Here is a 12,499-nt window from a genome sequence, read left to right on the forward strand (position 1 = left end):
TTTTCTGTTATAAAGGAGATCTATGACATAATACAATGAAAGTGAAATCCAATAGTTAATAAAATGGTATGAATAATCTTTCATCAGTATCAAAACTGAAATCTCTAGATTAACAGGCAAAGGCGTGCACCATTGCTCTATACTCTTTTTTGTTGAAATTTATTAAATTTTAGCTTTCGGACTCAAGCCAAATTTTGGAGGAGTATTCTCAATTTATAATTTCCAAAATATGCATATCTCAAGATCATAATAATATAGAAAAAACATACCTTTTCTTTTTAAGGGGGTGGAATATAGGGCTCCAAAGAGAAACATACTCTAGTAGTTCGTGAAATTATCCAAGTTTCATTTTACATGTAATTTTTCTTGTCTATTATTAAATTTCTAATTTTTTTTGTATTGTTCACGAGTTTCAAAGTTTCTTTTAGTTATATCTTTTTATGTATAATTTAATTTTAGTATATTTTAGTTTGTGTACTTTGCTGTGATATGTTACTAGCATAACACTCGTGCTTCGCTATGAGAAGACCAAACAACAGCTATCCTAAATATAATTATGTTTTCAATGCAAATCATATTGTGTAATAAATGCAATAAATAAAATTTAATTTCATAATTAGAGTAATCATCTCAGAAAAAAAACTAATACGGATTGATTGAAATGATTCGGTACTTATTTCCCTTGTACAAAAACCTGAATTTGAGTCTTGTGAATAGAGAAACTCATGATTGGAAGACTTTTATAAGCGCTTAGTGGGTTTTTGAATATCAAGACGCATATTTATTTAAAAAAAAAGAAAACATGATGTAGCAAACAATGTTATGACTACCTACTATATAATCATATGATAATTTAGGAGTCACATGCCATAAATAATACTAATCAAAGAAATAAATGAAAATAATAATATAAATATGAGATAAAAAGTAAATTTACTGATCTATCAAAGTGTTCTCTTAGATTAATTGATAATATGATATTTATATGAGACATTTTTAAGCTAATACTAAGCTATCACTACATGAAATATTGTATATTGTGATAAATTCTATTATTACGAAAGAAATTTTGTCAAAAGAAAGTATATTGCGATAAAAATGTTATATAATACTAAATGAAGTTTCTTAACGCATATACGCTGCATATATGTATATATATACATATATCTTCAATGTTGCGTGAGCGTCATAGATCAAGGTTCCCGCAATTCCTAACATATATGCATATACATATTTTCATTATCGTGACATGATGAATGTTGTAACTAACATTATATAATGTGATAATTATATTTGATCATATATATAAGTTTGTCACTATAAGTTATAAAATAATGTGACCATACGTTCTATTGTCACGATATACTAATTAAGACGAACTTGTCTTGACAAAACTCGTAATAAATCACTGCTACTTTCAGGGCATAAAATCTTATATGTTGTTATGAAGCTTGGGCCCCTGGTCTGTACAAGAGACTCAGTTCGAGCCTCTCTAACGGGACTTATATATCTATATATACCCACTTATTTCCCTTCTCCTATCTCGTGTGAATCCCACGGGATGGGTCTCCTTTGTAACTTAGAAAAGAAGACAACGATGTTACCATAATATCCTCACAGTGATTTCTTTCATTTCTGTACAAAGAGTTGAAGCTTAGCATGGTAAGTGTTTCCTTTCTTTATGGAGCTTTTGTTGGACGCTACTACAGTCAAATCTTAGGAAAATTACACGAATGAAACTGATTTTGTGCATGTAATTCGAGGTCTTGCTATAAATTTTGATTCAAACAATATGTAGATTGTTTATATTTCTCGGAAAGTGTTTATTTACATGAATGGATTAAACCTGTTCGCATCACCCTTTTCTAAAACTTCCTTCTGTAGCTGCTATGGCCTAGTACATTAGATACTCAAGCCTACACCTTCGACCTGCCATCAAAGTCTTGTTACAAACAACCTCGTCTAAAATTGGTGAAGCTCATCTTAGAGTGCCAAGGTACATGGCAATCAATACAAATTAAGTAGTTACCGCTCATGCATTTCCTCAACCCATGACCATCAACCAAAGGCGCCTACATATGCTTCGATCTCCCCCTTGACCCGCTACTCCTTGACACCCATTCCTTAGTGCACTTTGGCATGTTTCTCTTCGACATCAAGTAAGAGGACTCACCATATGGGTAGTAAATCCTATCCCTTGATGGAATAGATGCTTCTCTTATTTTATCCCTCATATGTGGCACTTTGTTTGGTTCGAGAAACTTTTCACAGCTCTCGACTATCAATTGAGAATCACATCAGTAGTTAGGTCATTTTGGGGCCATTCCTTCAGTCAACTTCATGTCCACATGCCCTTCATACAAATCAAATAGAACATGTGGAAGCACTCATCCACGATGAGCATGAGAGATGCATCTACCTCTTCAAAACATATCACAGACAACATCTTCTCTTCAGGATTTTCTCTGGTATCTGATAGTTATATGTGTGGGAATTGAAATTTAAAAATTAGCATAAGTAGGAACTCAAATGCTAAATAAAATGGAGATAATGGTTGAAATATAAACTCAATAAAATAGTCTAGAGACTGAAAAGCACACAAAATAGAGACATGGACTCAAATGAATAGATTGACAAAACAAGATGATCCCACACAGTGAATGTACGGAAAAAGAAATGTGCAAGTTTTGAAAAAAAGACAAAAACCAAGTTCAAGATCGATTAGCAAGTATGTCAAGAACCGATATGGGCCACTAAACATACAATCTAGCAAAAAGCCACCCCGTGAAATTACGTAAGCTTCGTCTTTCCCGTCAAGGAAAAATGACCAATCCTTTCGGGCCACTGAGCATACACGTATGTCATTCATTGTCACAGCCTAAATGGGCATCCTAAATTATTGGTTTTGGATAAACAGAGTGTAGTCTACTGGGTATACTCTCGCTCTCAATAATACAACAGTTTTAGATCTGATTTTTGTAATAGGAATGACCATATCCCTTTTATAATTTTTTTATTAGATTTGTAGATCTCCTTTATAAACTAAAAAAAGAATTTGGTATTGTTAAATGATAAAAGGGATATGGTCATTCCCATAATAAAAATCAAATCTAAATCTTTTGTATTATCAAGAGCGAGAGTATGCCTAGCATATTACACCCAGTTTATCCAGAACTAATAATTTAGGATGGAGGAAACTATCACTGTCATCCCGCTACTTGTACAGTGCCATCAATTTAGTCCCTATACTAATTTTTCCACCATTTTAACCCAACCGTTTTCATTCCGCTTATCAATATGGTCCTCGACGTCAACCGACTTAACGAAATGCTCACGTGGATGCCTAGCTGGACCTGACGCCGTCAACGAAATTGTTTTTTACTCTAGAGCTTCAAATGCACCGTTTTTAAGCAGACATCCCAACAGGCAAGCTTTTGCCCAAGCATGCTTGGCGCGAAAATTGGGTGACGAAAGCTCTGATCTCCATCTACAAATTCGCAGCACCGAGATGAGGAAGTAATCGATTTTTGTCTGTGATGTCTGTCGCATTTGGAAAAATCAAGGTCAGTGAAGGGTCCTGTTCAATTTTTAGCTTTGTATTGTCGAAATGAACAAAGGAGATGTGTAAAATTTGGGTGACGAAGAGCTCTGATAACCATCTCCGTGTACATATTCGTAGCAAAATTGCTCGAGAGGAGAAAGTAGTCGGATTCTCTCTGTGGTGTCTGTCGCCTTTGGAGAAATCAAGGTCAGTGAAGGAGTTGTGCTTGTGGTCCCAGATTCTTCATCGGACTGGAATGTGGTTGCTTTGTTGATGTCAATGTGGTAGTTATGAATTGATAAGTCTGTTTATCTGATAAGAAACACTTACTTTATTGTGTTTATTTGAAAAAATGCTTACTTTCCTTTTCCTTTTCCTTTGCCTTTTTCGTTTGCTGTAGAGCATGTGAGGGTTTTGTTTTATGTTATCTTTTGTAATTGTGTTTGTCTGTGTTTTAACTGTGTTGATCTAATATGAAACACTTGCTTTACTGTCCAGTTTCTTTGGCCGCAGAGCATGTGATGGTTTTGTGCTTAACTGTGTTTATTTGGTAAAAGAAGCCTTGCTTTATTGTGTTTAACTGTGTTTGTCTATGTTTTCAATTTTTGAACAGAGTATGGTAGCGCAAGATGGCTTCGAGTTCTACACTTTAGTTTTTCATCGTGGGGGTGTCCTTCAAACTGAACCACATGTGGCCTACATCGGGGGACAAGTTGATGCTTGGGTAATGTTAATTTGGAGTTATACATGTTGTTTCCCAACTTAGATATGTTTAAGGAGGCTTTGAGAAACTACACTATTGCACAAGGAAGACCAATAGAATTTTCGAAAAACGACAAAGTGAGATGCAAGGTTAGGTGCTGTGGTGAGGAATGTGATTGGGAGATATTATGTTCCTGGGCAGAAGCTTATGGGTGTTACCAGGTGAAATATTTTAATTCAAACCATAAATGCAGCAGGAAGCTGGTACTCCCTCAAGCAGACAGGCAATGGGTTGCAAAGAAGCTTGTGGATATCCTAAGACTAACACCCAAGATGACTGCAGCTGATGCTTATGCCTACATGGCAACCACATACCATATTCAGGTGGCAGAAATTAAGCTATACAGAGCTTTGCATATTACCAAGGAGTTTATAGAAGGATCAGAGAAAGAGCAATACACAAAACTTTGGGATTATTGTGAAGAACTTAGGAGAAGCAATCCCGGTTCGACTCTTCAGCTAGGACTTGAAAGACCTGACCTTTATTCTCCTGCAAGGTTTGACAAGTTATACATCTGCTTTGATGCAACCAAGAGAGGGGCCTTAAGTGGTTGCAGACCTTTGATTGGTCTTGATGGATGCTTTCTGAAAGGATATTATGGAGGCCAGCTTCTAACAGCAGTCACGCAAGATGCAAATCATGCATTTTATGTGATTGCATATACTATAGTAGAACAGGAGACAAAGGAGACTTGGACTTTCTTTCTTACACGACTTTTTGAGGATATAGGGCACCCAAGTGTACATGGATGGGAGTTTATCTTTGATATGTAGAAGGTAAATGGATGGGAGTTCAAAGCAATAACTGTCAATAACTGTTTGTTAATTTTTTGCTATTATTAAATGTTGGTATGTTATTTCTAAGCTAGCTATGCTTTGGTTTTGCAGGGACTTAAAGGAGCATTGCATGAGTTATGCCCACAAGCTAATCACAGGTTTTGTGTTAAGCACTTGGAAGCCATTATTTGGAAACATTGGCCCAATGCAGGTTTGAGAAGTAAAGTGTGGGATTGTGCTAAATCTAAGATAATGGCAGATTTTGAAAGGAATTTTGCTCAGGTAAAAGAACTGAATGTGGCTGCTTGGAATTATTTGAGCAATCTGCCTATTACCTCATGGACAAGGGCAGCATTTCCTACTAAGAGCAAGAATCAATCTTTGCTCAACAATATGTGCGAGCAGTTTAATGGTTCCATTGTGAAGTTTCGTGGCAAGCCCATATTGACATTGCTGGAAGATATAAGGACATATATGATGACAAAGATGAACAAAAACAGAAACCAAGTGGCTAAGTATCAGGGTCCTATCACTCCTGCTGCTCAGAGCAAACTAGAGCAATGCAAAGTTGGCAGTAATTCATGGCATGCATATTGGGCTGGAGATGCAGACAATACAATATTCTAAGTTCAACATATTTTTAGCCAGCATGAGAAGTATGTGGTGGACTTGAAAGAGAGGAGTTGCTCATGCAGAGAATGGGACCTCTGTGGGATTCCATGTCAACACGCAGTGGCATGTTTACGTTACAACAATATAGACCCTGAAGTTTATGTCCACCAATATTACTCCAAAGAGACATGGCAAACAACATATATGCCATTCATCATGCCGGTTAGGGGAGAAAATCAATGGGATAAGATTGACCACGAGACTATCTTATCTCCAATGTATACTCGGGGTGGTGTCAGACCTAAGAAGAAAAGAAGAAAGGGCAATGATGTGCCAGAGAATCCTTACAAGGCCAAGAAGAGCAAACCCCAAACATGTGGAAAGTGTGGTGCAAAGGGCCATAATAGTAGGAGGTGCACTGGCACAACAGTAAAAGAAAAGAAAGGGAAGATGGCAAAAAATAACCCAAAGGAAAAGGTAAGGCTCTATCTTGTGTACATGAATGTAATATGTAAAATTGATTGGTGTAAATGTTTTTTAACGAGATTTTCTTCAGGGAATATCTATCAACGATAATGATGGACCAGGATCTCGGCTTCATCAGTCCACGGGTACTGCTGGCCAAGGACTAGAACAGATCAGACCATCACATGACAAGGTAAGTAGCAAATGCATATATTTAAGCAAAGGTTGAATGAGTACTTCAATAGTTGGTTGAATACATTTACATTGTTGAGGTGCAAGGCAAATTTGTAGTTGAAGCCCCTATATTCATTCCAACACCTCAGAGTAAATCAACTCTACAGGTCAGACCATCACAAGTTTTCCCAAGTCCACCTGCAACAATACCACCATTGTACAGACCTCCAAGATTTGTTTATGCATCATATGGTTCTCCACATGTTAGCTTCCTATCTCCACCCGCAATAAGACCACCTCCACGCAAGCCTGCTTCTCCTTCTTTGAGTCCTCAACTGCAACTGTCCCAATTCAACAGTGCATTATCTCCATCAGTACCTTCACCTCAAGCACCAAATGCTCCAGTAAGAATCAAGCCTACATCTTCTATAAGACCTAGCCAAGAAAGTGTCACTAGGGAGACTCTCCTTGCAGCAAGTAGGGTCACTAGGAGTATGATGAAGAAGATGGGTTCTTCCAGTCAAGAACAAATAGGAAAGTCCAGCAAGCAAATCAACACTGATTGGAGAACAAGTAGGAAAGCACATAAGAAAGATAAGTAGTAGTCTTAGCAAGTTAATTTGGGGGTTTTTTTGTTGGTTTGGGTTCTTTAGCAAGTTATGGGAAATGGTCAGGTTAGCAAGATCAGGAATAGACTTAGCAAGTTATGCATTTTGTGTCGTTCTTTATAAGCTGACAAATCCTTTTTGTATATGACCCACCATTGGAATGACAACATTAAGTTCATGTTCTTTTCTGTATTCAATAAACTCCCTCATTTGCATTTGGTCAGGTAGAAGTAACAGAACATTGGTAGGCTGACAGCAAATAGGCTGACTGCTCAGGTAACAGAACAACAAAAAGGCAGCAAATTAGAATGGCAAATGGTAGGGTAAACCGAACAGTAATAGTATGGCAAATGGTCAGGTAACAGAACAACAAAAAGGCAGCAAATTGGAATGGCAAATGGTCGGGTAACAGAACAGTAATAGTATGGCAAATAGTCAGGTAACATAACAGTAAAAAGCTAGCAAATTGGAATGGTAAATGGTCGGGTAACAGAGCAGCAATCAATGGTAACAAACTCATAGCAAACTGCTAGCATACAAGGACCAAAATTGATTGGCAACAGACCATTTGAAAATTGGTAGCAAACTGGTACAAAAGAACCGGAACAAGTTGGTAACATAGAGGCTAGTAATACAGCAGACATGTAGTACACTGCTCATAACAGTCATTGACTGGTAACATAATAGAGTTTTGGCAAATGAACAGAACATGCACTGCCAGGTAACATAACAAAATCGTAACACACTGGTCACAACAGACCATTCAAACATTGCATTTGCTAGGGTAAAAGTATTAAAACATTGCAATTGCATTTGCATTTGTCCAGGTTAAATTAAAACGTCAGAATAATGCAGGGCAGACCATTGGAATTACAACTAGTCAGGTAAAAGAAGAGAATAGGTAAAAGAAGAGAATATGCACCAAATAATCGATTTCCATTACTTCGTCATAAGTTACATATAACACAGTTGGAATGGCTACAATAATATACTGCCTCATTTGCGGCAGTCGCAAACAGCTATTCCAACATTCCACGAACATCTACCAACAGCAAAAACCAAAACAACTATTCCAAGAGACGAACCCTAACAACAACTTCTAAACTACCAAAGCACCAACATCACAATGCAGCAACCTATTTTACCCATTCAAGCCTAACCAAACAGCACCCATCCTCAGAATACCACAGCCTTGAACGACAATGGCCAGCAACATCACCAACATCACCACCAGCATTGCCAAAATCCAACATACACAAGTAAGTTTCTTCACCTTTATCTCATAATGCACAGTCCTCCTCCTTAGTTGATTAACCACTCTCTGTTCATGGGATAAATTTGGAGTGCTCATCAACTGATCTTTCCACTCAAAGTAGCCACAGCACATTGCCTCGTTCTTCCAAAATGGGCATCTAAAAAATGGCCTTTCAGGGTTTGCATTGGTGTTAATCATCCTCACAGCTTTTCGGCCGCAATTGCGGAAGAATCTTGGTGCTCCGGTGATGCTCGAGCTGCTCCGTTCATACGAACCTCCTGAATTCCTCCAAGGAGAGTCGGATCGAGACTGGTTGCTCATCCTCAGCTCCAACGTCGTCTTCAACGATAGAAAAGGGGTTGGATTTTGGGCATTATGGTTCGGAATTAGAAGAATATGGGAATTAGGGGAATTAGGGTTCAAAATCAGATGATTTTGGGATTTAGGGTTCAGAATCAGAAGCTCGATTTGGAAAATTAGGGTTGTCCGTTCGATTTTAGGGCTTTTGCTCGAGAAGGGGCAATCAAAACGGTGGTGTTTTCAAGCGTTGTACGGTTAGAGGTAATTAAAACGGTGTCGTTTCATGCATGGCTTGTGCCTCCGGAGTAAAAAACAATTTCATTGACGGCGTCAGGTCTAGCTAGGCATCCACGTGAGCATTTCGTTAAGTCGGTTGACGTCAAGGACCATATTGATAAGCGGAATGAAAACGGTTGGGTTAAAATGGTGGCAAAATTAGTATAGGGACTAAATTGATGGCATTGTACAAGTAGAGGGATGACAGTGATAGTTTCCTCTTTAGGATGCCTACTTGGGCTACGACAATGAATGACATACATGTATGTTTAGTGGCCAGAAAGGATTGGTTACTTTTCCTTGATAGAAAAGACGAAGCTTACGTAACTTCACGGGGTGGCTCTTTGCTTGATTTTATGTTTAGTAGCCCATATCGATTCTTGACATACTTGCTGATCGATCTTGATCTTGGTTTTTGTATTTTATCAAAACTTGCACATTTCCTTCTCCGTACATTCACTGTGTGGGATCCTTTTGTTTTGTCAATCTGTTCATTTGAGTCCATGTCCCTATTTTGTGCGCTTTTCAATCCCTAGGCTGTAGCATTTGAGTCCTTGCTTATGCTAATTTTTAAATTTCAATTCCCACTCACATGACTGTTAGATACCAGAGAAAATCCTAAAGAGAAGATGTTGTGTATGATATGTTTTGAAGAGGTAGATGCATCTCTCGTGCTCACCGTGGATGAGTGCCTCCACATGTTCTATTTGATTTGCATGAAGGGGCATGTGGACACGAAGTTGACTGAAGGAGTGGCCTCGAAATGTCCTAACTACTAATGTGATTCTCAATTGACAATCGTGAGCTGTGAAAAGTTTCTCGAACTAGACAAAGTGTCACATATGAGAGATAAAATAAGAGAAGCATCTATTCCACCAAGGGAAAGGATTTTCTACCCATATGGTGAGCGCTCTTACTTGATGTCGAAGAGAGACGTGCTAAAGTATGCTAATGAACGGGTATCAGGGAGTAGCGGATCAAGGGGGAGATCGAAGCATATGAAGGCGCCTTTGGCTGATGGTGATGGGTTGATGAAATGCATGAGCAATAACTACATATTATGTATGGATTGCCATGTACCTTGTCATTCTAAGATGAGCTTCACCAATTTCAAACGAGATTGTTTGCAGCAAGACATTGATGGTAGGCATAGGATTTGTGGCAAGTCGGAGGTGTAGGCTTAAGTATATGGTGTAGTAGGTCGTAGCATCTACAAAAGGAAGGTACTGAAAAGGGTGATGCAAACAAGTTTACTACATTCATGTAAATAAATGCGTTCTGAGAAATATAGACAATCTACATACTGTTTGAGTCAAAATTTATAGCAAGACCTCGAATTACATGCTTAAGATCAGTTTCGTTCATGTAATTTTCCTAAGATTTGACTGTAGTAGCGTCCAACAAAAGCTCCTTAAGGAAAGGAAACACTTACTACACTAAGCTTCAACACTAAATACTGAAATGAAACAGATCACTGTGAGGATATTGTGAAATGTAACATCGCTATTTTCTTTTCTTGGTTACAAAGGAGACCCATTCGGTGGGATTCACACGGGATAGGAGAAGGGAAATAAGTGGGCATATATAGATATAGAAGTCCCGTTAGAGAGGCTCGAACTAAGTCTCTTGTATAGACCAGGGGACAAGCTTCACAACAACATATAAGATTTTATGTCGCGAAAGTAGCGGCGATTTATTGCGAGTTTTGTCAAGACAAGCTCGTCTTAATTAATATATCGTGACAATAGAAAGTATGGTCACATTATCTTATAACTTATAATGACAAACTTATATATCTAATCAAATATAATTATCACATTATATAATGTTGGTTATAGCGTTTATCGTGTCACGATACTAAAAATATGTATATGCATATATGTTAGTAATTGTAAGAACCTTGATCTATGGCGCTCACGTAACATTGAAGATATATGTATGTACATACATATATGTTTTACTTACATATATGAGACGTATATGCATTAAGAAACTTCATTGAGTATTATTTAACATTTTTATCACAATATACTTTTCTTTTGACAATTTCTTTTGTAGCAAGAGAATTTATCACAACATACAATATTTCATTTAGTGTATTAAAATTAATGTGATCATTCACGCTGAGAGTGTTTTACCCCTTAGTGGGCTAACTTGGATCGATTGGATTGGTTGGGGTCTAATTGGACTTTCAGGTACCAGAGTTCACATCGAAAAAAATTAATGTGATTGATAATGATTTGTTAAAAGTTATTTTGGATATCTAAAATTAGAAAAAGTAAAGAAATCATATTTTTCAATTTCTTAAAGCTTGTCAGCTGCTAAAGCCCGACTCATATGGGCTCATGAGCTTGAACGCGTACATGCTTGAATTTGCTCGAGCTCATTTAGGCTCATTTTCAAAACAAAATTAATAATTCTAATCTTAGAACCCACACAACAAATAATATCATCGAATATAGTCCAAGTATCCAACGATATTATTATTATTATTATTATTATTATTATTATTATTATTATATAAAATAAAAGCTCGTTTAGGCTCGCGAGCTTCTCGAGCCGAATACCATTGAGCTCAGCTCGGCTCGTTTGATTGGCGAGCTCAAATTGAGCAGATTTGAGCTCGAGCTCGTTAAGATTGAGCTAGGCTCGAACCATTCGCAAATCATCTTTTCTCATTTACAACCCTACTGGTGACAAATCGAAAAGAGAAAAGGAGATAATAACATGTTGGTTCGTTAAGTGGCTGTTTGGATTGCAGGCCATGACGAGTGATGAAGGGTTGGATTATGGAGGGTTATGGAAAGAGTTTCTATACAAACCCACAATCCAATTCGAGGAGCCTCACACCATGATTTTCCATCCTCAAAGCAAAAGTAATTGACTAAGAAGTGGTAATGGCCTCCAACAGTTAGGTGGCGTTTGGTAATTGAGTGGAGTTAAACTCCACTCCAAATATTATTATTTTTATTTATGTGGGGTCGTAATGATGGCTATGAAAAAATATGTGTTAGAATTTATTATTAAATTGAAGAAGATAATAAAAAAGTAATGATTGTGTTATTAAATTGAGGAAATATAATGAATAGTTGAGAGAATTTAATATTTAAAAATTAATTATAATAATAGTTAAGAAAAAGTACGTGAGAGAATTTATTATTATATTGAAGATAATGATAAAAAAGTAATTACTGTGTTATTGAATAAAGTAAAAAAGTAAAATGGAATTAAATAGAATGAAGTAGAGTTAAACTCCCCTCCATAACCAAACTGTTTTGTAAACTAATCAAAAGTCAACATTCTTATTAGGGTGGAAATCAACGTAGCTGGTATGAAAGAGTGTCTGTCAACCTAAAAAAGAAGATGAATTTAATGGGGATCCACAATTGAAGAAAATAAAGAAATGAGATTTAAAGTCATTCGAGGCTCTAAAGTAAAACATTGTCAATGATTTGCATCGTAAAATACACCCAACAACATGCAACATTACATTGTTCTTGTGGGCTGGCCCACATTTCATCAAAAAATATAGAAAATTAATTTTTTGACTCATTAATGATCCAAAAAATACAATATTGATCGATGGGTGAAATCAAAGTTTTTATGAAGGTACAATATTGTACTTTCAGAAAACATAGAACAATCCTTCGCACACTAATTGCATCGCGTCAAATCCGATAAGAGCATTATCCATCCAATACTGATTGATGGGTGTTGCAGTTCTTAGCT

This window comes from Punica granatum, chromosome 4, assembly GCF_007655135.1.
Source record: "Punica granatum isolate Tunisia-2019 chromosome 4, ASM765513v2, whole genome shotgun sequence".
Classification (NCBI taxonomy): domain Eukaryota; kingdom Viridiplantae; phylum Streptophyta; class Magnoliopsida; order Myrtales; family Lythraceae; genus Punica; species Punica granatum.